Here is a 26,932-nt window from a genome sequence, read left to right as displayed (position 1 = left end):
ACTGGAGATCAGTCATAGTCGCGGTGTCCAAGTTCGCGGGTTCGAATCCGGCAAAAATTGTAGTATTTTTTGAAGGATGAAAGAAACGTTCATTCGGCACTCGATATCGTACGATGTCCAGTGACTGATTTGGTTTTCATGCAACAAAATTAATTGAAACTCAGCCATACTGTCTGAGTCACTCAGCTCGGGAGGTAGAGTAAAACGGAATTCCGAAATTGACTCGCAGACAGCTTGAATTGTACCAAATAAAATATCTGCAACTCTGTAGCTGAGGTATTATTAGTGTTCAACTGCGACAACTCCGTGTTGTTGGCTTCTAGCACATTAAGGAACTCAATGTGACGATTCTGACACCCCAGTGACTGTTAAAATCCATAGCAAATGAAAGGGTGTTCAAAATTAGAAGATGTACTTCACTGAACCAAGTGTTTATTGACTAATATTTTTATGGTGATGTGAATGCAGGAAGAGTTTGTGATGTTCCGTTACAGAAATTCAGTCCGGTGACCAAGCACTTCTCTCTCTCTCTCTCTCTCTCTCTCTCTCTCTCTCTCTCTCTCTCTCTCTTAATTTTCAGTTCGAAGATTGGTTGACAGGATATCTCCTCCACTCCTTCCTGTTCCCAGGCTAGTCTTTTCATTTATGGTGAGATCTACGTCTTCTCCAATCTCTCATCAGTCCTAGTCTTCCTCTTGCATTCTCATGTTATACAATTCCGTCCATAATATTGATCAGAAAATTATTATGTAATACTCTGTTGATGGAGGTGGTAGTATACATCCACTGTATCTCCTGCTTTCGTAAGTGACGCCTGAAAAGGGAACCACCAAGTGCTCTCAACTTAGAAGCGTGGATTGGCGACCTTGGGATACCTAGCTGAGTCTGTCATTGCTTCCACTTATGCCAGGATTATCACTTTCATATTTTCCTATCTAACTCCCTCGTTCAACCCTTGTTCTCGTCCAACCACGATGGTATTGAATTTGCAAGGCTTAGGGAAACTTTCCTTTTCACACTTTTTCCTTCCCTTTCTTTTTTTGATGCTCAGTATCTTGGAAGGGTCAGCCGTCTCCCGTGTTTTCCTCTGGTTAATGTTGAGAGGGCGGTTGCTCACATATTTTAAACAATATTCACCAACATCGTAACTATTGTTTCTATGGTTGCTTTACGAATTGTTTTTTTTTTTTTTTCATCGTTGTTTTCCATAGAGTTCTTTCTTCCTCAGTTCTCCTGAGAACTCCTTCATTGGTCAGGCTGTTATATTTCTTTCAGCCTTAAGTTTCATATACTTCCAGTCTTGTCTTATCTCATCTACACATTGTCCATATTTTTGAGCCGTACAAATCTACACTCCGGATAGGGTTTTATAAACTTCTTTTTGGTCTCTTTTGCTTAATTTCTGTATGCAGGGAACACCTTCTTTTCTGCTTTTGTTCGAGTATTCTGTTTTCTATGTCTATCGAACTTCCTCCATTTGAGTAATTTGGCTTCCTAAACAGGTAAATAAGTTCACTTGTTTCATTATGCACCTTTAATTCTGAGGCGGTGGTATATTCTCACGCCAGCCCCGTGTTCAGGGGTAGTGTGCCTGCCTTTTACTCGGAGACCTCGGGTTCGATTTTACCTGGACCTGAGGGTTGGTTCGAGGTCCATTCAGCCTACGTGATTACATCGGGGAGCTTTCAGACGCTGAGATGGCGACCCCGGTCTAGAAAGCCAAGAATAACGGTGGAAAGGATTCGTCGCACTGACCATGCACGGCCTCGTAATCTGCAGGCCTTCGGGTCGAGCAGCGTTCGCTGACCAATGAAGGAGTTACCAGCGACTTATGGCCCGTCAGGGCTGTAGTGCCATGAGATTCGGTGCGTATATTCTCACACCCTAAACTCTCATCATTCTTTTGTGCATTTACATCTTTTACAAGCCACCCTTAAGAATCAGTAGCCATAACGCAGGATATTCTAAATAGCTGGACTCAACGATAATTTTCCCTAAAAGTAATGCCCTGCGGTAGTTAAGGCACCGATACAAACCGAATAACAGCGTCTATGTAGGTAGTGGGTAGTAGCTCTTGGATACATGTTATCATTACAGTCCGTACAACGTTTTCTCTGGAATCTTCTCCCACAAGACGTTGGTTTCAGATCTCCAAAATATGCCGTATTACACACTCATATACCTGGCTTGCATGGAGTACAGTTCAGTATAGGGCACCTTGCTCATTTCCACTGTTAAGAGGATAAGCTTTATCATATCAGTTGGAAACCATCCTGGGTCTCTTGGACGTTGAAATCGTATTTACACTATATAATACAATTTCATGTAGTCTGTTGGGTTCGAACCCCACTGTCGGCAGCTCTGAAGATGATTTTCTGTGAGTTTCCATTTTCATCCCAGACATATGCAGGAGCTGTGCCTTAAATTAACCCTTAAAGCGCAATTTATTATTTATTTGAAATGTGATGGTTTTTCATTCCAAAAGTAATAAATTATCAGAAAATATTTTTGAAAATGGTTTGTCATAATCATTTATTTATTTATCTATTTATTTGAATCAGTCAAAATGTTAAGAGTTTTGAACGTTTTGCTTACCGGTATATGCAAAGCGGTACGATTACTGTACTGCCACATCTTAGGGATGTCCTTCCTCACGAATTCTCTGGGTAAACATTTTATTTGTTTCACCTTAACTGTTTAAAGTTTACACTTTACTATAACTGATTAGCAAGAAAAATCATAAACTAAAAGATTATTAATTTTTAATACCCCACTGTCGGCAGCCCTGAAAATGGTTTTCCGTGGTTTCCCATTTTCACACCAGGCAAATGTGGGGCTGTACTTTAATTAAGGCTACGGCCACTTCCTTCTCACTCCTAGGCCTTTCCTATCCCGTCGTCGCCATAAGACCTATATGAGTCGGTGCAGTGTAAATCAAATTTAAAAGAAAAAGTAAATGCACACTTCTCAAATCATAAAGCTGATACAGCAAACAAGTAAATTCTCCTTTGCATATATACAATGCTGTGCATTTAAGAGTTAAGGCCATGGCCTCTCTTTCCTCAGTCGTAGGCCTTTCTTATCATTGCGTCGCCGAAAACATTCCGTGCGATGTATTAATACGAGGTTAAATCACAAACAAAACGCACACACGTTATTTCTCTACGCGTCGCTGTCTTTTGAGACATAAGCCGCCACTCGTACATTTCATAATGCTTGTGGGAAGTTCGTGCTTTCTATTAGTCTGAATCTTGTACTTTCCTTAGCTTTCAAAAATAGTGCATTTCCTTGACAGAAAATTCCTTTACTACTAATCCTAAATAGGACATGATTCCTCAAAAGAAGTAGCTGGGCTACAAGATTTTAATATTTATTTCTTAGTGTAATCGAATAAAGGTGGCCTAGTTACTTGCGAATCTGCTGCCACACTGACGGAGTGGACTCTCCTCATGCAATTGCATGGAAGTTCAGTGTTTTAAAATACTGTACTATACATAAGGTCTCAGATCGGTTCTTTGGACATGTTGTGTGAGTTTTTGAAGAAATGGAACTTAACTGCTCCAAGTTAACTTCTTTGCTGATAAGAAGAAAGGGGCAAGAGATAACTATTCAGTTTAGTCTGTCGAGGTGATGATGATGATGATGATGATGATGGTAGTTATTATTTTAAGAAGGTGTGCAACTGGGTTACCATTCTCTCTTAACACTAATCAGAATAGAAAAATGAAGAGGTCCAATCTTTCGAAGAACGAGATATGGGCAAAAGTAAGGAAAGGACCACGAAGGTATGACATTGAATTAGTCCTTTGGTCTCGCAAATTGAATACCGTCGGGGTTGTACGAAAGCGAGAGTTGACCAATGGAGGTCAGATCGCAAAGATAAAAGGGAGGAGACTGGTACAAGTAAGTGGAAGCAATATCAGACGTGGTCGCCAAACCACGCTCCTAAGTTCAGAGCCCCTGGGGTTACCGCTTCTGAACACTTTTTGAGATAGGCTTCGGATAATTATGCATTTAAAAATGCCAAAATATGCATGCAAATATGCACTAAAAGTGTTAAAATATGCACTAAAAATGTTGAAATTTGCATTGGAAGAACGTAAATCTGATATGAGTTAGCAATAAGTTGCCATTAGAAAAATAGATATTGCACTTAAAATAAAAATCACCAAAATAAAAAGAGATATTACGTACTGTACCACAATAAAATGCTCCAATTTCTCAATGAAATTCACAAGTTTTGATTACAGCATTGCTGAGAAAGTAGTTTTAGAAAGAAAACGCTTTCCTAATAAAGGAAAAATTCTGAATGATTCTTGAGAGATTGTATTCTGTTATGATGCGCATTGCCTGGTTCAGCTGGATATCCACGAGTTTGGTATGAGCGATATTAAGCCAAGTTTGCCGGCATGTGTAGAGGTTTCTAAACAAACTCGTTAACGAAAGGTAGTGACACCACCAACTATCGGCCCGTTAACGGCGGATACATTCTGCTATTAGATTATAAGACAGAGCCCTGATATCTCTGAGATGCTGATTTAGCAGAGCATGGTGCACGAAGAAATCTTCAGATCTAATAATGGGGAAGCTGTTGCCTCGTCTTTGTAATATGCCGAGTTCACCGTATTGGAGGAGGTCACTGAAGTTGGTAACTATAGTCCCTTTAAATATGGAACTGATTATTCAGTTTACGCAAGTATTGTTTTAGTCGTTTATCAGAATATGTTTTCTTTCAAAGTTGTAATGAAAGAAAGAAAGAAAGAAAGAAAGAAAGAAAGAAAGAAAGAAAGAAAGAAAGAAAGAAAGAAAGTGTTCAAGCGATAGTGTCCAGGACAATTCGTTTATCAGTGTGTTAATGTTGGCTATTATAGGGAAAGCGTTTTTACCGAGTTGTCATTCGTGACAACTCTTAAAATGAGGAGAGCAGGTCTAGCCTAATGAATGCCGCTCGCCCTTACTTAAGATACAAACAGACGCTACTGTCTGGCAGTGACGGCTCTATTCAGGAAGTGCGGCGATGGAGGAGTCTTCCGGAAGGGATGGAAGTTTATTTGTTCCTATTAGCCGCTATTGCCCTCGCGATGTTTGCGGAAGGGAAGCGGAAACAATTCAAGACTCTCGTTGCTGGTTTATTGCGTCTGCAGAATATATTTTTGAAGCGAAACTTAGTGTCCTGTTGCAAGTCGTTTACAGGGCACGATAAAATGGTCAGCATTGTTTGAAACAGTGGGCTTTTAATCATTCATCTATTTTAATCACCTTAAAATAAAGACTTTAATTGGATCTTCAGGTGACAAGTAGCCAATTATGACATGTACGAGCACAGAAGTGTAAACGTGGATGAGATGGAGTCACACTGACTGGAGCTTCACTGTGTGTCGGTGGATTTCTTCATCATAATGTGCGCAGTTTGAAACAATGTGGACGCTATTTTATTCTCTCTATCAGTGTACTTCACAAAGGAAATTGCCATCAAATTAAAATTTGTGTCCCTCATGTTAATATGGTACTGAAGCTGAAAAAAAATGTAATCGGTTGATTCTTGTTATTCAAATATACGACCGATTGTCAAACATGCCATCTACATCAAAAACGTAAATACACTTAAGCTAAAATGTATGTTACATCATACTGTGTCGAATTCCGCATGCTCACGTTCGTAACAGTAATGTGTAAACTGGAGCTTTAGGATACTGTAGTTACTTACCGCACTCAACTTCTACTAACTCAAAAACATACCATCAGAAACATGTATCATTGAATGTAAAATAATATATTATTTAGATATTTACCATATTGTTACACTGTTTGAATGGTGGCTCTGAACTGAACAGAATGATCTTAAATGGCATCGATTATTTCATAGATGAAGGCACTAGACCGAACATATATTAGGATGTCTACATCCTCGCACAAACAGCCTCCTCATCCAATATAGACGTTACTAATAACAAATCATCCCCAAAGTTACTACACAAAAGCCATATTCAAAACATACCTAATTAATCAGTGGAACAACCTCTGGATCTCAAGTACAAAGGGGTATGTCACGGGAAAACCATTCTTTCCGAATATATACATCGTATAAGGTAAACTGATGCACTAAATAAACACAAGTAATAGACCCAGGGGAGAGGATCACAATATCGCAAGTTTCAGGTCTGTAGCTTGCACCGTTATAATATATATATATATATATAACGCTAACGTGTATGCTTCGCAAAACTCAAGCTCTTTAGCCAGAAGATAAAAGGTGCGGTTTGTACCAAAATCTTCAAAATCGTCTCAATAGTACAGGAAAAATATTGCATTTCATGAAAAGACAACATGAATATACTAGTTATTTTACATAATAAATTTAATTACCAAGATTTGAATCGACCTTGATGGATAGACTGTCGCCAGGCGACAGCGATTTACTCTGTATCATGATAGTCCGGTCAAAAATGCTGTATATAGGAGGATGGGATCACGCCGCCATGTTTTAAGTTCTTGCGAGGAGGTTCATGTAACAGGGCAATTCATTGCCAAGGAATCTGTTCATTTTCGCACCAAATGGAAAAACAAAGGCAGTCATGTATCCACTCGCGTTTCAATGAACATCGTGGATCATGCAAATAAATCGCCATTTATGTAAGCATATAAAAATATTTTGCTCAAATTAATAGACATAGGAATCTAGACAATAGAACATATTTACAGTAATTATTTGTTTTGTAAGTGAAATTATAAGTAAATGTAATGAGGAATAGATAAATAAAACAACCAAAAATAATAAAGAAAAACGCTAATAAATAATTTCATAAAGTATAATTAATTAAACACCTTTTATTTATTGAGGCATAGCAATGCACGCCGGGTATCAACTAGTATGTACATATAATCCTGTATTCAGGTAACTGAGCCTCAACGGGTTTGCCATAAGATACACTATATTGTAAGATTGTTATCTATTGAAAGAGTACAAACTGTTCCTTAAAAGGAGCTCGGACCCACGCACAATGAATGGCACAATGAATTAATGGCTCGAAACGCAAGACGATGGAGTGTAAAAACACCTTGGAATGAGTGGCGGAACCAAATCCTTATTGGTTATTTGTCCTGTATCTCGATGCGTTTAGCGGTAAAATGTTAAAAAGTTATGATTTGAATGGTAGCAAATAACATCTGGAAATGCAGCTACGATGAAGCAAACGGGGCACTATGTCGGTAGCCTCGTTGGGAGGGGAGGAGCCACTTGTGACGTAATGTTTACAACCCGGACACAATAGTGTGAAGATAGTGAACACATGCCTCGTGGCCATGGCACAGTTCACATCGAGGGATAGTCTGGACATGATATTAATTTAAGGCGAAGTAAGGCAGAATGCTCGTTCTGCTGTGGAGATATATACGCTGAACGAAGAAGGGCTCCATATCGGCGTTCGATTAATCAATCACCATTGATCTGCAAGGTAGAGCTTTCTCCCAGGTGGCAGGTTACCTCTCAGTTGTTTACTTAGTCTTTTCTTAATTTCAAAGAAGTTGGAAATTTATCGGATATCTTCCTTGGTAAATTATTTCAGTCCCTAATTCCTCTTCTTATAAACGAATATTTGCCGAAGCCTATCTTCTTGAATTCCAGCTTTATCTCATATTGTGATTTTCGTACAACAAAAAACTCCGTTCAAGTATATTCGTCTACTAATATAATTCCACATATCTCTGTTAACAGCTCGGAACATACCGCTTAGTCGAGCAGCTGGTCTCCTTACTCCCAAATCTTCCCAGCCCAAAGTTCGCTACAATTTCGTAAAAATAAATGCCCCCCCCCCCCGCACCAATTGTCTAATTGTAGGTGAGCTACATGTACATATCAGCCCTCCATCTTATCTTAAAAGCCTTCTAGAAGTATATTAGGGAGTGGACGTATGACAGAGTGGTGGTGGTGGTGGTGGTGGTGGTGATTATTGTTTTAAAAGGAAGTACAACTAGGCAACCATCCTCTATATAACACTAATCAGAGAGAAAAAATGAAGATATCAAACAAAGAAGGACAAGGGTCACGAGGAACGTGAAAATGAAAGACTCCCTAGGCCTCGAAAACCTAATACCGTCGGTGTCAGAAAAGAACAAGAGTAGACCAAGGGAGATTGGATAGGTCAGGTGGAAGTGAGGAGCCTGGCAAACGTAAGTGGAAGCAATGCCAGGACTCAGCTAAGGGCCCCGTAGTCGCCAACTCACACTCCCAAGTTGAGAGCCCCTGGGGTCTTTTTTAGTCGCATCTTATGACAGGCAGGGGATACCTTGGGTGTTATTCTACCGCCCCCACCTATAGGGGAAGTACGTAGTACAGGAAGGACAGACAACTGACTGTGAATGGCTCCACTTTACCCGACGATCGCTCAGGCTGAATGTTCTCGCATCTTACATCTAGTTTAGTTCTAAGGAATACAGGTGGAGGAAATATACTAGTGTTGTGGAGAACCGAACCTGTAAACGTTTTATCAGCACTCCGTCCCTTCCAGTGAGAGGATATCTATCGTAGTTCTTAGTCTGACCTTTGTAGGTCAATAGCTTCACTTCATTGTGGTCTCTTCCTATGAGAGGTTGTCTTTCCTAATCCAAAGTCTGACCTCGCCAGGTGAATAACGTCATTTCATTCTCGTCTCGTCCTATGAGTTTGCCTAACCAAGCCCACTGCCTGACATCTCTAGGTCAATAGATGCACTTCATTCTCGTCGCTTCCTGTGAGATGTTACCTATCCTAGTGCACAGTCTGAGCACTCTCAGAAGTTTCACTTCATTCCCGTTTCTTCTAGTGAGAGATTGTGTATCCTAGTCCATTGTCTTTCATCTCTGGGTCAACAGCTCACTTCACTAATGCCCTAGATATTAGACCCCTTTAAAAACAAGCATCATTATCATGATCATCATGATCATCATCATGATTCTCGTCTCTTCTAGTAAGAGGTTGTCTTTTTGCAGCTATACAGAGAATAGCTGACACTAGAAATATCATGCTCAGGTGTGAAGCTGGCGGGCCTACACGTGATCTTCGTGCAGAGAACCGCATATTAGAACATATTGCACAGGAGCCGGGCAGGAGTACTCGCCAAATCGCGGCAGTGGTAGGAGTATCTAATTGGACCGTCCTACGACCATTACGGGAAAACCAGTAACATCCGTACCTTATACAGCGTGTTCAACACCTCTCTGAGAGATTATGGACCGCGCATGGCCTTCTGTGAATGAGTCCATCGTCAACCCGAAGACTTCATTACTCATATTTTGCTCACAGGTCTCGTTGACGTGGAGTGACATGTGAAATTTTCACAACACGTATGTGTGGTCGGAAAACAATCCCCATGCTATGAGACGTTCCCACCACCAAGGTCGGTTTTCCACTAATGTTTGGATAGGGATATGGTATAACCTCACAGACTGACTGGCGTATCTTATCTACAGTTTCTGTAAGGTACTCTACCACTTCAGCTAGAGGATGTTCCACTCCATACCCCTCGGCTCTTGTGGTTCCAACATGATGGAGCATCCCCGCACATTACCAACCTGGACGCCACCTATCCGCACCAATAGATTGGGCGTTTCGGCCCTATCGGTTGGCCGGCATCAAGCCCCCATAGATTGGGTACTTTTTCTGAGGAAACATAAAATCTAAGGTATGTCGCAGAGAAGAGGAAACCCTGCAAGAGCTCCGGAAACGTGTCTTGGAAGCTGCTCAGGACATTAGTAAAAACGACGTGGTACTGAAGCGTGTTCAGGAGAATTTTCTTCGAAGGTGTCGAGCATGTATTACCGCCAATGGTGGACATTTAGAACACCTGTTGTACTATCCGCGTCTCACGAGAAGTCGCGGCAGCTTGCAGGTGCGGCACGAATAACAGATACTATACTAAGCTACAAACATTAGTCATGATAGACAGTGCGAGCTCTCTGAAGAAGAAGAAGAAGAAGAAGAAGAAGAAGAAGAAGAAGAAGATGTGTGATGTGCTTTGTGGCCGCTTATGGGGCGCTTGTACTCCTTATTGCTAAGGTCTTTTCGCACGTGTGATACTGCTATGTATATATGTTTTCTTCATTTTGCATGTCTTTATGGCCCTGTTTTATGTACATTTAATAATAAAGCACGTGAGGAATCCACCCTGGCGCTGCATTCAAACCGGCTGTCAGGCTGGGAAACGGAGTACCACTGAGGGTCCGGTCGAGTGTGGTCTCGGGGAGGATTCTCCTCGCCTCTGCACTCTCAGGTCGCTCGCGGCTCTCGCCGGTGCTCCAGCGACGGACCCGCCGCGGGGAGTACATGCGTTCCCCCTCAGTCTCTATATTAGCCGGGGTGGTAGATATTAGGATGAATAGGATTGGGCCTCTTAGTGACCCTTGGGCTACGACCGCCCTAATCGTTCGCGTGCTTGACAATGTGATATGAACATCTACTCGGAACTCCCGGCCTTTCAGGTATGATTTTATTAATCTTATGCACCCTGGGTGGAATTCGTGGTCTATTAATTTCGCTAACAGTCCTTCGTGCCACACTTTATCGAATGCCTTCTGGATATCAAGGAATACCGTGCCTATGTCTCTCCGCTTGTTTAGTCCGATGGTCGCTTGTTCAACGAACCGGGTAAGTAGTTGCGGGGCGCAGTGGCCATTTCTAAAACTAAATTGTTCGTTTCGAATGATTCCTTTTTCCTTGATATGTGCTACTAGCCTTTTCAGCAGCATTTTCTCGAATACTTTGCTGAGGGCGTCCAGGCGATCCATCAAATCGGCTGCAATAAATTGCAACACAGGCAAGTTAAAAACATATCCTTCCAGCGGAAATGCCTAATCAAAAGAAATTGCCCCAAGGGAACAAGTAGGGAACGTGTAAGTGTGAAGTCGGGCAAGGGAGGTCCAATCCTGCTTCTGCGTTTATTTCAATTTGAATATAAAGGATGTGATGGAGCACAGTTCATTGCTTAGTGTGTGATGAAGTGAAATAGAACACAAGTCCTTATCCATGTGTTTACGCACTATGCGTCCCACAAAATTAATTCGTGAACAAATTGACGATATAGTTCTCACAATTGAAAAGCGGACGTAATATGTAATAAAGAAATAGATAAAAGTTCCAGTAATGCCTGAAGGGCAAAACGGGAGACAAGCTCTCTACGTTCATTGCTCAATTAAACATTTTTTAGCTCATCCGGCATCACACGATGATGAATTCTAGATGGTCGGAATCAAAGGGGTACGTGCAGAAACACGCACTACTGCCGGAGGCTCTCCACACCAGACCGCTATCGAAGCTGGACTGATTTTTGAGGGGGGGGGGGTTCGGAGGGCCCCCGAAGTCAGCTCCCCCCGCGTGACCATAGACTCATTCTGCATGGCCTCCGACATGCTTTTAATTTCTAAGTACAAAAGAGATAGCAGGGAAGAGTGGGAAGTGATACTACTACAGAAGTATCTGCCTGTCCCCATGCTCAACATGTTACCAGGCCAGATGTGGTGGTAGGTATCAGTAGCGGTGTAATCGTGTAGTAAGGGTCAGGAAAAAACCACATAGGCGGAAATAGATAGATGCCCACCTGTAAAACCTGACATTTTGTAAATAGCACATGCAAGGATGTGGTTCTGGAGAGGTCCAGGTGATTGCGTTAGTTGGGAACAGGTATCATGCGCAAGTCATAAGCCCATTCCTCGCCAGTCCAGTTGTTCAGGGGATCAGTCTTTCTGGGCACTGCTGTGACCAGCGCGGGCCTTGCCGGTTGCGGAGGCATGCGTCAAGTACCACTAAGGCCCGCCGCACAGCGCCGCCTCCTTGGGGCCCCTCGTACCTAGTCTCCGATCCCGGAGAATGAGGCCAAGCCCGCCTGGGCGGGGGCCTCCTGGGTGAGGGTGGGTAATGACGCCGGGCCTCCTTCCTCTCTGCCCGCGCCATGGCCCGGTATACAGGGCAACTGCGATGAGAGGCCGCGTGGCCCCCCGCGCAGTTGGCGCACACCGGCGCATTTTTAAGTGCTGTGCAGGCCTTATAGTGGTGATCACCCCCACAACGGTTGCACCTCACTAAGAACACACACCTCTCCTGCCAGTGGCCCCACCTAAAGCAGCGGAAACAATGCAAGAGCTGCTGAGGGGGGACGTTTCGGTCTCACCTGATTGCCGCTTCCCGCTGAGGTCCTCTCCTGGTTGGCTCCTCGGTCGACTGCTTTGCTGGGAGCGGTCGTAGTTTGCGGCTGGGTGGCCCTCGCCTGGTGGGCCGGCGTCGTCTTCTTCCTCCTGGTCCGGGGGCGGCGTCGTCTCCTCCATGGTGGCCCTCCTCCCGGCGTGGTGACCCCGGGCTAGCTGGCGGTCCCGCTGTGTCGCCGTCTTCTCCCTCGTCCTGGCTGGCTGCGAAGGCGTCGGTCGGTGCTGACACCTGACTGCGTTCCTTGTCCTGTGGGGCGCTTATCGATGTCTGCACCTCGACAGACTCGCTGGCAGGCAGGGCCTGGACGCAGCCTCTGAACGCCAGGGGGCGTCCTCCTCTACTGCCGTGGTGCCGTCCGCCGTCTGAAGCGCTTTCCTTGATTGCGCCCGGGTGATAGGTCCTTCCTAGTAGGCCTTGGTCTGCGTCCACTTCGAGAAGGTGGTCCATGGAGGAGTGGACTGCGTCCACTTCGCAATGCCGAGCCGCTCGGCCTGGGTCGCACAGTCGCGGCACCAGGAGGCGGCGTGCTGCACCTCCGTAGTGGCGTCGCTGGTCTCCAGCTGGGTGGCTTGGACTAGGTCGGTAGAAAGCTCTCCACGGACATGGTCGTCGGGAGCCTCCTGCCTCCCTGGAGAGGGCGCCGCACTCTGTCCAGGACTAGGCCCCGTTCGGAATGAACAGGGCGACCCGGCCTGTAGTAGAGGAGCAGCGCCTCGTACTCCGGATCCCTGTAGCCCTCGGAGAAGAAAAAGCCGTCAGGGGGGGGGGTCGTACCGTCCCTGAACGGCTCCGTCTCCACCTCGGTCTGCGACGCCTCCAGCTCCGCTTCCGGCTCCTTGTATGGTGACGATGTCTTCGGTTCTGGGTGGTCTTCCATCTATTGTGCCGTTCTGTAGAAGCGGCCTCGACTGTATATAACTCCACGCGCCAACCCTATGCCATAGGGAACGTCCCTGTTGTTCGCCGTAGTCATCCTCGTCCTCCTGAAATAAAGTTCCTGAAAAAGAAGATGAGCACTGAGAAGTGCTCAGCTCTGACAAAGCTCTTTCGGAATTGTACTAACAAGTACAACTGCCTTGCTAGCACTTAGGAAGCACAGATCGCCTGGCGAGAAGAGGGAGAGCGGAGCGAGATGCACGTACGTCCGTCCGCTACCACGTTCAAGCTCGTCCTCGATTTTTGAGGGAAACAGTTCAGATATTTATAGGACAGAAGGAATGTCCTCGAATAAAGGAAGCATGGAGCGGCTTCGAGAAAGTTCGCTGACCGCACAAGTCACATGGTCGAAGAAACCGATGCAAGTTCAACATGCTTAGTAGAAAGCTGGATGGCGAGTGCACGAGGGCGATGAGCTAGTACAGAACAATATTTTTCTTGCGATTATAGGGAGCATGCTACACCTGGTATACTTCAGGTTTGAATAAATCAAGCTCATCGATTGTATAGCGCTAGGCCGAGAAGAGCACAGTCATCTGTGTGATTGCTGCTTTGTGTCGATTATTTCAGCGAGAAAACCTCTTGATGATCCGTATTTGCCTTATGGCACAGGGCAAGCTGATCTTGATGCTTGTTGTTTTTCACAGGGGCCTAATATCTTGTCACCTCTTGGAGCTTTTATTGGTATTTGACTGAATATGGGTAGGTTGTCTCGTTATTCAGTGTAGGTGGTTTCTGCTTAGTTCGCTTGTTAGTGGTAGTTTTACTGATACAGGAAATGACACACTGTGGCGTGAGAACGCGTGCGCGTTTGTCACATATACTGTGAATAATTGATGAAAATTTTAGAAAGATAGGAAGGAAGAAACTTGATTCATAATATTATCGTTATTCCATAAGAATATAACATTGTGAACCATGTTTTAAGATTCTAGCGAGGTAGTTCTTTTCCTCTAAGAAGGCTACGCGTGGATTTGCTCTAAGTTGCTTGCTCCGTAATGAGCAGGGAAAGGGACGTGTGTGTCGCATTACATCTCCCGTCCCGCCGGCTTCTCCTCAGAACTCATTAAACTCGTTTCCAAGTTCACTGAACGGGACGAGATGAAGAATGTAAGCCAAGTCTAATAGGTCTCTGAGGCCTGAAAGATGAATACATATTTTCCATCTTTTTGTAACCCGCGTTTCACAGGCAAGTTTAAGTGAAGAGAAAAGTATGGCGTACTCCTGAGTTCAAAAATCACAACTAAAACACACTGATGAAAATTGGGCAAGTTCGTGTCTAGTCTCAGAATAATAAAAAGAAGGCAGGTGTTTCCGTGTAAAAATACCACCTCCGAGGAAAGTTACCTACTAACTTCTCGTGCATGTAATCGTACTGTAAATCCGTAGAGCTACGTGCAATATATTTGTAATAACTTCTGTTGGTCCTCTTCGGTATGATGTTAGTTAAGTTCCCACAATGTAATACTCTATAAAATTTCTAGACTTTTATCCGTACCATACCTTAAGAAAGAGTAGTGTGTAAGATCGAAAATCAGTAGCGTTCCGAATACAGAGGGAGAACTCGAGGAATGCATGTTTTGATGAAAAATATTTCAGATTATTTCATTCGGGTGAACTCAACGAAAGAGAATATTCATTTTTTTTAGATAAACATTTTCACGATTATATTAGGAAAGTAACAGTTAAAATACTTTACATAGCTTTTTGAACACCCGGTAGCTTCTGCTTTCTCGTTAACTGCCTGGATAACGTTCATTTTATTTCAGATATAATGAAATATATACAGTACGGTACTATAATTCGTCACTGTGCAGTTTGGCAGTACTACGCTTTCTACTTTCTGTATTCATAATATAATACACAGTTCAAAAAAATTAGGGGAACATGTTTTGTAACGTCTGGTACGTGAACGTTAATTTGGTAGATGGGGTTCCAATGGTCGTAGAGCATACTTTGAGACCTTAACTAGTCAGGATATGTCAAAACGAAGTTATACTCCATCTGTAGGCATAGCCATGCATTAAACTGTCAGGTGACCCCTCAAAACAAAGGTGAATAGCGATGCGTCCGTGTGTCTTTGTCGTTGATAAAGTGTGGCACGAAGGCCTGTTAACGAAGTGAATAGACCACGAATTCCACCAAGGGGTACATAAGATTAATTAAATCATGCTCTTTCTTTCAGAATAAGGCCTTGATTAAAGTTTAGGTTTGTTTCGAAATTCACATTTAAACTTTACCTTATAAATCTTTTCAGTGGAACACCATCGTAGTGTAACGGTTAGTGTTGGTAGCTGCCGTCCTCGGGGGCCCGGGTTCGATTCTCGATACTGCCAGAAATTTCAGGATGGCAGGAGGACTGGTGAGTGGTTGAAACGGAATATACAGCTCGCCCTCCATTGGAGGTGTGCCTGACCAGAGCTGTACCACCTTGGGATGACGACACGAGTTCACTTACTAACGGAAGGAAGACTATCTCCCGTAATACTGGGTTTAGGAAGAAATGCCGTAGGAGAAAAACGCTGTAAAAATTAATTTTCAGTAACTTCCGCCATATGAAAAATGTATGTAGGATGAAACTTTCTCTTTGCTCTTCCAGACTGTCTGCCATCCATACCAGCCCAGATGCATTCACCTGCCAGTGACCGGCTACGCGATAATTCCGTACTACAATCTCTCGATTACGCTTTTACGTTGTCTTTCAAAGTTACCGCTGATTCTTTTGCATTAACTTACTCATGTGAGTAAGAACTGTAATTTCGTGCTCTGTTCTGAAGCTAGCCGAAGATGCAGGAGACTGTAGTGTGAATTCTCTTCCGTCAGTGACCAGACCAGTTATATGCTCACTTTTAAGTTAGAACGCCTGTACTTTCCACTAATAATCTACTTAGCGATGATTTTCAGCAAATCTCAAGGGCAGACACTAAAGGCTTAAAGTTACAGGCGTTGACATGCGCTCAAGCTGCCTTACAGTTCTATTTTGCCTGCTCCCTGGTCAGCAACATACCTGCTCTTTTTATTTGCACACCGCAGAATACCACAAACATCATCTACCAGGAAATGCTGAGGGTGGGGTGTGTGTGTGTGGGGGGGGGTGTCATTTGAGTAAGATTCGTTAGAGTGGATTATCCAGTAGTTAAGTAGCGGTACCTCGATCCTTTTGACCCCGTGACGGGTATGTGAAGCTATTATTAAATAAATAAAAAGATGGATGTCTCGGTACTTTGTGACTGGGGAGTTGCGTCATTAGGAGAACCGTGGGTACTCCTCTTTTCAAATTTTACTGCGGAAAAATGCCAGCATCGTAAGTTATTCATGTTCGGGGACTTCAGTCCCAATCCCAGGATAAAATACTTACGGTCAAACGCCTTGACAAAGATTGCAAGACTGTTCCTAGATATCAGTATCGGAAATATTGTCTGTGACGAGTTGGCCGTGCGGTTAGCGGGAGATAGTGGGTTCGAACCCCACTGTCGGCAGCCCTGAAGGTGGTTTTCGTGTTTTCCCAATTTCACGCCTTAATTAAGGCTACGGCCGCTTCCTTCCCGCTCCTAGCCCTTTTCGTATCCCATCGTCGCCATAAGATCTATCTGTGACGGTGCGACGTAAAGCAGATTGTAAAACAAAACCAAAACTATTGTCAGTGATACCCGAAGTCCCCATGAAGCCCCCATCTAGTGGCGAGAATAGGAAATGTGCCGGCTGCCGAAGCCTGTCGCACTCCTCTGGGGCAATGATAAATGACTGACAGATGAAATTAAATGTTAATGGAGTGTGTTGCTGGAATGAAAGATGACAGGGTAAACCGGAGTACCGGGAGAAAACCCTGTCCCGTCTCCGCTTTGTCCAGCACAAATCTCACATGGAATGACCGGGATTTGAACCACGGTATCCAGCGGTGAGAGGTCGCCGCGCTGCCGCCTGAGGCACGGCGGGGTGGGGGTGGGGGGCTTCATTCATTCCATTCCTGGCCCGGTCGAATGACTGGAAACAGGCTGTGGATTTCCATTTTTTTCATCCGAAGTCCCTTAAAGGAGTCTACGTAAACTACATATACATCCCCTCCATTGAAAAATATATTTACGAGCGAGCTTGAACACAGTTCGTATGCCAGTCTTCACTTGTCTTCTCCAGTGCACTGAAAGTTACAAAAAAAATTAAACATTCCATCCAAATAAGAACACGCTACTTGGAGCAGTAGTAGAGTATGCTGAGCGAGTGAGGCATTAATGATGTACGTTGTTGTGTGTGACGTATGCAGCATTTCACTTCATATTTTATATTCACGACATGAAATGTGCTCCTTTCGTTAAGCATTCTCCTGAGACGCAGCAGAACAGACAGGTTTCTTGCAGACAGATGTTTGTAAAACAGCCACGTTTCTTCTAATTAAGTGCTACTTGACGCACGGTAATAATGTTGCTTCTGAATGCTTTACACGTAAGTACTGTAGGCTTTCAGTGGAGGGTAGAACTCGAAATACGTACTTATCCGTGGCATTTAATTATCTACCCAGAAACTTAAATACTGACATGTTAAAATTTCAATACACTCGCACAATGCTACATTTTATTTTCTTCGCGTTCGGAGCAAGAATTTGTTGGTTATTCGAAGTTCGCAGACGTAGTGCACCCAGCGAAGGCAATGTTCTGTGCATCAGAAGAAGGAAGTTAACAAAACTTATTCAGACTAATACGGTACACTACACTCGTGTACAGTGTGCTTTCCTGATGCTTCACAACGCGTTGGGGAAATACTCCTGGATTTGTTTCTTTTATACATCTCTTTCCAGGATAATTAAAAACCAAGAGATTTTCTTAGACTATATAATCTCACGTGATCGTAATAGGATCTACAAGGGCATCTCGCAGGATTTCTCACACAAAATTTCATGGGAACGTAAGTGGCGTCCATGCGAATTATTATTGTACGATTTTGGAAAGTAATCCAGTGAAGGAGCTCTCTGATAAGAGAGGCAGTTAACCTGGCCAAGTATGTCGTCAAGCTGACTACGTAGGGCAAGGTCCTAATAAACTGCCACGGATTATTTTTCTTAACCCTTAAACACACGCATATGGGGTGGAATCCACCCCAGGTCATTTTATTTCCTAAAGAAATGTACAATTAACTTTTTTGTGCTCTCCCCGCTCTTGTACCTTTCTGACCGGATCCCCACAGAAAGAGTCATTCATACATAAGCTATCTTAAAATCTCCAATTAATACAGTAATTCATATTTTACAATACAATATTATGTGGGGTCGAAAGCACCCCTACGCGTGTGTCTGCGTCCTAAGATCTGGCGCGTGTGCTTGAGGGTTAAAGCAGATATCCTAGCTTTGAAATATCGTATCTATACTACGCTATTTCACTTAGCCGTTGCTACATCAGTCTTTTGCCCCGCTCCAATATTTTATTATGTACATTGTTCATGTTTTCGGTGACGCAATGTTGAGAAAGGCCTAGGATTGGGAAGGTAGCGGCTTTGCCCTCAACGAAGGCAGAGCCCCAAGCATTTGCCTCGCGTGAAAATGGGAAACCACGGAAAACCCTCTTCAGACCTGCCGACGGTGGGATTTGAACCCACCATCTCCCAAATGCAAGCTCACAGCTACAAGACTGTAACCATGCGGCCAATTCACTCGGATTGACTTCATCTTGTATAAGAAAAAGAAGACTAAGGTGGTGATGATGATGATGATGATGATGATGATGATGATAAGTGAGTGGTAATGAAGAAGACTTAAAATAATCGCTATAGAGTGTTGTTAAAAACTCGTTCAACTTTCTCTTATATAATTATTATTTTTTGGATGTACATAATATCAGCGATGGGAATATTATTTCATTTTTCAGATGTGAATCCTTCTTGTGGAATACTATTCAAAAACGCGTAACATTTGCTACGCTCTAAAGACAGTGACGAATGTCCCCCGCCGTGTTCTCCGTGTGTAGTAACGTTGTGCAGAAGGGGAACAGGCCCTTCAAGATGAAATATTCCCTTCATAAAAGTGTTAGACAATTCGTTTCTTTTATTCTCTCAATATATGTTCGCTGCCACTGTTAACACTGTGCAGCATGGCTGGGCCGTCTTCACGCACACACGTGTTCACCCGTAAGTTAAGTATCATCCATGTTTGGGAAACTCGACATCAGCGCCATTACCGGTGTACAACAGTGCATCATTGAAAATAATGAACCGAAAAACAAACTACGACGGTGAAGAGTTCAAAAGGTTAGTTCAGTGATTCGAATCCATATCACTGGTTTTCCGAAGGACTAATTATTGGTGGAATATTCCCTGGCTTCTTACTGAAATACATTGGGGTATAATTCGTTCTTTGTTCTAAAAAGCAATCTCGTCCGGCCCCGCGGTGTAGGGGGCAACGCGTCCGTCTGTCACCCGACGGCCCCGGGTTCGATTCCCGGCCGGTCAGGGTTTTTTAATTGTAAATGATTAATACCTCTGGCCTGGAGACTGTTCCTTTCCTCACATTCAACACTTTACACGCAGGCTCACAACATATGGTACAAAGTAGGGGCAAAAGATCTTCTTAGGTCGACGCCCCGAATAAATAGCATTTTAAAAAAAAGAAGCAATCTTTGTTATCCGACTCATTTATACTCAACAACACACACGTATCGACAATGACTGCATCCGAATTGGCTTCCAAAATAAAATATGGTGTCTGGGATGACTCCCAGTTCTCTTTTCGAATTGGCTCCCAAGAAAAGCAGTTCGCGTCCGAATCGAGATGTGCCACCTGTTCATGGAGAAGCGAATCTTTCGACTGGAATTATATACAGGGTGGAAGGTAAATGTTGCACCAAAATAACACTAATAATAGATCTTTGGGAGAGAATCACGATGTCGCAAGTTTCATGTCTGTAGCTTGCACCGTTACGCTATAATATCACAATGGAATCAGAGATGTAAAGGTTTTATGACTCGAAACACAAGACGATGGAGTGTACAAACACCTAGGAATAAATGTCAGCACAAATGCTTGTTGGTTATTTTTCCTGTATCTTGATGCGTTTGAAGGACAGAATTTCCAAACTTATTACGTGAATGGTAACAAAGAAAATGGGGCAACACAGCTACGATGAAGCGAACGGTGCACTGGGTCGGTAGCCATGTTGGGAGGGGAAGAGCGGCCTTTGACGTGAAGTTTACAATTCCGGAAATGTCTTGTGTGTAGCGTAGTGAACACATATCTCTTAGCCATGGCAGAGTTCACATCGAGGAAATATTTTAACGTGATTTTAATTTACAGAGAAATAGGACAGAATGCTCGTGCAACTGCGGAGAACTACGCCGAACGATTTCTACAAAAAAGGGCTCCATATCGGTGTACTATTCTAGCAGCTATATAGAGAATAGCCAACACCGGATATGTCACGCCCAGGCGTGAAGCTGGTAGGCCTACACGTGATCTTCTTGCAAGGGACCATATATTAGATCTTATTGCAGAGGATCTCTCAGCAGCAGTGGCAGGAGTGTCCTATTGGACCGCCCTGCGGACATTACGGGAAGACCAGTAACATCCGTACCATCTGCTGCGTGTTCAGCACCTATCGGAGCACCGCGCATGGATCCATCGTCAACCCGAAAACTTCATGAATCATATTTTTTTCACCTTGTTGACCTGGAGTGGTTTCTTGAATTTTCGCAACGCGCATGTGTGGACGGAGAACAATACCCCTGCCTGAGATGTTAGATATTCCTTTAATGTCTGCACAGGGATGTTGGGAGGACCTGTGGCGTTACCTCATAGACTGACTGGTGTATATTATCTTCAGTTTCTGGAAGGCACACTACCACCACTACCAAAGGATGTTCCATTGCATACGCGACGGCACATGTGGTTCTAACATGGTGGCGCACCCTCGCACATTGCCTACGCAGTACGCAGCCACCTGCACACCATCTATCCGCAGCGATGCATTTTGGTGATTGGCCATATCGGCTGGCCGACAAGAAGTCCCAACCAAAACCTCTTAATTTAGGTACTTCTTTTGGGGAAACATGAAATGTAAGGTGTGTCTCAGTGAAGTGGAAACCCTGCAACAGCTCCGGCAACATATTACTACATCGGGTTCAAAAGAATCTCTGAAGGTACCAAGCATGTATTACCGCTAATGGTAGACATTTCGAACACCTTCTGTAAAAATGTGCACCATTTCCTACGACCAGTGTGGTAGAATGTGTTACTTTCTAAAGGTTACACAAACGCTTCGCCGTTGTGTTCTTATTTTTTCTACTAAGAAGGTAAACTCCGCTTGTAGTTTGATGTGACCTTTACTTTTCTGAACATAAACCACGAAACCTCCATTCTGATACGGAATCCGATCCATAGGATGTGAGATTTGCTGTCATAAATCCCACATGCATTACCATGGTGAGAAGCGAGCAGCAATGCCACTAGGATTATTTCTACTACACCCCATTTTATTCCGTTTTACCTGCCCTTCTTGACGCCAACCATTAGAGGAGAAATGCTGCGTATTAATGTGCTGGTGGTGATTGTCGGGTCTTGTTACGTCATACAAGTGTTGAAGACGACAAAATTACCCAGTCCCAGAACTGTTCGAATGCACTTGTTAATGTAATAATTCCTGGCCCGGATGGAAATCGAACCCGGGGTCTCTAGGATGGAAGGCTAACCATTATGTTCTCATTATGATATTATTTATTAACGGGCTGGCCAACCCGAGGAGCATGGCACAGTTGTCAGCAGCACGCTATTCCGGCGAGCTTGCTGCAATCGGATGGTGAATGGTTGGAATCCCAGTGCCGGCTCTTTTGAAGATAGTGTTCCATGGTTTCCCATTTTCACCTTCAGAATAAAAATAAGGGACAGGAATTAGTATTACTCGAATAGGCCAAGTTACGCTTAATGTTATATTGTTAAATAGTTACGGAACTTTCATTACGTTTTTTAATTTAAAATCGTGAAGTTACCATCTTGTACTGCCACAAAATTCGGTCAATACACTAGTGCTGGTCGTTCCTCTGGAAAGAGGATATGCGTGTTGGTACTGTTATTGTTGTAGCGGACGCTCGGCCTTGAAGATACAACAGCAGGCTGCAACCGTTTAAAACATTTGCGCACGTACCCCGGCAACATCATCAGTAGCTACCGCCAACTGCTGCGTTGCAATTCTTGCAATTCCCAAAACACGACTTCCCTGGAGAAGGGTGCAAGCTGCAGTCCTCTAACATGCAACATTTTGATATTTTCCCCCAAATCTGTTGTATTTGGCGCGGCTTAGTGTTAATTATTAAGTCAGTGAATGGTCTAGCATCTATCATTTTTCTGTTTTACATTGGTCATGGTCTATCTAATGTCCAGTATACAGGGTGAAGCGAAATTCGCGCACTCGGGCGTCGCAGCGCGACTCCTCATATGCCAGCAATAAAAAAAAATGTATCTCACAAAAGTTAGTCCTGCGAGTATATCCGGCTGAAAAAGAACGTTGAAGAGGGGCAATCTGGCAACACTGTAACCACATGTAGGGTAACTACCTCTGTCAGGACATACTAGTCGTGCTGTACAGTTGGTGCAGTGGATAGAGTTTTGGGTCAGCATGCAGGAGTTCGAGGGTTCGATCCTGGGTTGAAGCGCACTTTTTTATTTGCTAATATCCATCGGACACTACATACTGTAATACAGTAAGACAACGTTTCTTAGGTCACGTGTATCCTACATTTACAAAATTTAGTAAAGCTGAACACGTTGTAACGCATCTAGTAGATGAAGAGGTGCGAACAAATTCACGCCCACGACGTGGAAAGGGCGTCTTTCAAAGCTGACCAATGAAAACGAATGTTCGTCCATTTCTAGGATCGTAGTATGTAAGTGCAAATGGTTTCTAGAGGACGCGCTGCAATCGCAGTTGACGATTAAGATGCCAGATACCATGCCACCTGGACTACATTTACGAAATAAAAAACATACGCCTCAACCAGGATCGACCCCCTCGACCTCCTGCATGCTTACCCAGAACTCTATCCACTGCACCAACTGTACAGCACGACTGTGTGCTGACCAACGAGCTAGAGTAACATAGAAGGGTTGTATGCCCGACATCAGCGCTCCCTGAGGAAGCAAATTGATAAAGGGCAGCCATGTTAACGGTTGTCGAAACAAAGCGAGTTGGCGCGAGAACATGTGTTGAGATGACAGGGAAATTGTGCATGGCAATTTAATTTCGTAAGTTTTTCTAAGTTTTGAAGAAGTGAAAAGATATATTCTCGCTTTCAAGAATGCCAGCCGTATGCGCAGTGTACGGTGTACTAATCGGAGTAATAAAACCAAGGATATATCGTATTTTAAATAAGTATTACTGAATGATAGGCGAGATCACTTTTTTTAATGTTTTTTAATTAAATCCATTTTAATGCTTACACCGCGGAAGTACTGATAGCCACGGTAATTATTTATCGGATTATATTTCAGATTTCCTTTCAAGAACACGGAACAATGGGTTGTGAGGACGAAAAGATATAGGCCTAAGTGGTATTCCAACAAAATAATACAGTGCTTACGCTCTGTACATTTCGAAAATAAGTACATGTATGAAACAAATGACCAACGGCGGTTACTGGCAAATGCCGTTCTAAACCTATTCAATTTTCCTTGACATTTACATACAAAGAAAATGGAGCACCTAACGCCAAGGAAACGTAACCACGAAAAGTCACCTATTTCGGTCAAACGAACACCAAGCATGGTAAATACAGTATTGTACTGCTGTTTGTGAAATTTATGCAGCCTTTATTGTAGATGTCAGCTGCATTGGTATTTAAAACTAGGCTACACTTCATAATGGACAACTTGCAACGTTAGCTTTCAGCTAGTAATCCCAGTATGATATGGTAATCGGAAAAAATGATATGCCCCCTATATTGTAATAAATAATTACATAAAACTGTTATAGTGGTACAGTACTCATGGACCACCTCTGTGGTGTAGTGATTAGCGTGAGTTTAGCTGCCACCAAAAGTGGTACGAAGGCTGGAACGGGCTCCACTCAGCTTCGGGAGGTCAACTGAGTAGAAGTGGGTTCGACTCCCACCTCAGCCGTCCTCGAAATGGTTTTCCGTGGTTTACCACTTCTCCTCCAGGTAAATGCCGGAATGGTACCTAAATGTAAGGCCACGGCCGCTTCCATGCTTCTTCCTTGTCTGTCCCTTCCAAACTTCCCATCCCCCCTCAAGGCACCTGTTCAGCATAGCAGGTGTGGCAGGCTGGACGAGTTAGTGGTCGTCCCCTCAGTTGTATCCCCCGACCCAAAGTCCCACGCTCCCGGGCTCTGTAGAAGTGGGATCCCTCGCTGAGACCGAGGGAAAAACCAACCCTGAAGGGTAAATAAATAAATCAAGTACTCATGTGGAAGCAATACCTTTTAAAATATGATCAGAATGAGGTTGTAAACTATTGTAGGTTCCTTTCATTTTAAGGATTTCTGTCAAAAATATGTATTTATGTCCACGGTTTTTATTGTAATTTACGCTTAATCACAACAACCAAGCAGGATAACGCTCTTGTTCGGATTTCGAGGCCTATTCATATGTCAAAGTGCTACGATGTCGAACTACCCTACAATCAGCTGATCGTGATGTTGGCCTCGTGTCGCAATGTGATAAAGTGGCGGTATTCGAAGTCTATGATTTTTAATGCTTTGAAGCTTTTGGCTAACGGTCTTTAATTCAGCCCAAGTGATTCTAAAATGCGTATTTTCAACACTTTCCTCCATTCAAGAACCACGCTCCCTTGCTTGTGTGACCACAGGAAACATGGCGGACGTTCGTTCTATTAGCTTCACCCAGGCAGCGCTTCCGCCTCTCTATGTAATTCTAGCTCGTTGGTGCTGACAGAGGTAGTTACAGTGTTGCCAGAATGCCACCTCTTCAACGTCCTTTTTCTCCCGGATATACTCGCAGGACGAACTTTTGTGAGAGACGTTTTTTTATTGCTGTCATGTGAGGAGTCGCGCTGCGATGCCCGAGTGCGCGAATTTCGCTTCACCCTATATATTGGCTACAGACTGTTAGCTGATAGCTGGTATGTTTTGGTGAACTGTTAGTCTATTCAGCGTAGATGGTTCTTGTGACAGATACATGTGTTTTTGTTTCTGTTTCGAGTCCCGTTGGTGAAGAAAAAAGAACACTTTAAGGAAGTTGGCCGGCAGGTTAGGAGAGGTGATTGTATACGATTTCTGTTCAGTGTCAAAAACCTGGATTCAATTCCAAATATCTCCGCAGTGTTCACATGGAACGAGGTCATATTACGTTGTTGATGGTTATTCGTCCGTCGGATGGTGACCTTAAGCCTTGAACGGTCCTCTTGGTGTTATTCGACAGGAGTAGGATGTGTACTGACATCGGGTTTCAACTTCTCCCTAACTCATCATCTCACACGCAGACGCGCAAGTCGCCTATGGGTGTCAGCAGAAAGATCTACACCAGGCGAGCCGAACATGTTCTCGGACACTCCGTACTCTAAGCCGTAAGCTAGAAAGGAGGTTACAGTCCAAGGAATTAACGTTTGAGGAGCTTACGATTTCATCGTAATTGGTTCATCAAGTCCATATTTTTACAACTCTTACTTCATCATACACAAATCCCTAATATTAAAAAGAATTTGCTCGCATATAATAAACACTGTAATCACTATAAATGTGCATGTTTTGTTATTCTTTTTAAGTTCGTTTAGGCCACCTAAGGACCACGGTGATTGTGCTTTAGCTGTGTTGTTATTTTCGATGGTTGCTGCTTGTAGTGTTCTTAATGCTAGGTCTGGCTGCTACTTTCTTTTTTGGTACTTTGACTTTTTCTGTTGGCCCAGCAATCCTTCATTCTGTGGCTGAACTCTATTTTGCATTGCTTGGACCATTTCCCGGTTTCATTCAGCTTAGATTCTGTAAGGGATGTTAGGAAGGGTCTGGTGTTGACAGTTGAACGGTAATTGCTTCTGTTAATTATGATGGTATTGTTGTAACCAAGGTTGAAGTTTACAGAACACAACTTTTATTGCTTCACTTTATGATATTTACACAAATAACTGAAATTTATTTTGAAGCAAAAAGGAATATTGAATCTTGAGAAAAGTCTGTCTTTATACAATATGTACAGGTTTACAGTCTTTATGTACACTTCTATCTTGAAAAGATAGTCTTTGTGAATTGATACGTTGATAGTCGAGAACTATCTGGCACACTAACATGAATGTCTTTGAGAGTCCTTGTTTGTTGAAGTGCCTGAATTCCTAAAAAGCAAGTTTAATTGATTGAAGAAATTCCACCTAGCGAAACTAAGGGAGCTTGCATAAATTAGGGAATGAGAATGGCTTGTAAAAGAATTACGGAACATAGGCAGTGGAAACAGGTAAGGGAGCGGTGACCAGAGGTGAAACCTCGTACTGCCAGAAATTCAGTCCACCTGGTCGAAGCACATTTTCAAGAGGAGTAGCCTCCGTGCTCGACGTAGGGTGTATTCTGGAGCTGGACACCGGGGCAAGTGGGCAATTGAGCAGGCAGGGAGCTCCTATTTATAGTACACTCGATGGTCAGGCACGCGCACTGAGGGCTGCGCGTCGAAGCTAGCAGAATGATACACAGGCGCGCGTGCAGCTGGCTGGTGGAGCGAGAAAGGGAGCGCCGGACATACAACAGGTATTATTAATATTAAGTTCTGCCAGATCGTTCTCTACCTGCTGGATCCACAGCGATCCAGTGGCTTTACCCTTGCTGGCTGCTCTGAAGGACAGCCTGTGGGAATCCATTCTATACAGGTGTCCGTAGACGGCAAGCTGTT

Source organism: Anabrus simplex, chromosome 1 (genome assembly GCF_040414725.1).
Source record: "Anabrus simplex isolate iqAnaSimp1 chromosome 1, ASM4041472v1, whole genome shotgun sequence".
Lineage (NCBI taxonomy): Eukaryota > Metazoa > Arthropoda > Insecta > Orthoptera > Tettigoniidae > Anabrus > Anabrus simplex.
This window is presented reverse-complemented; position numbering follows the sequence as displayed.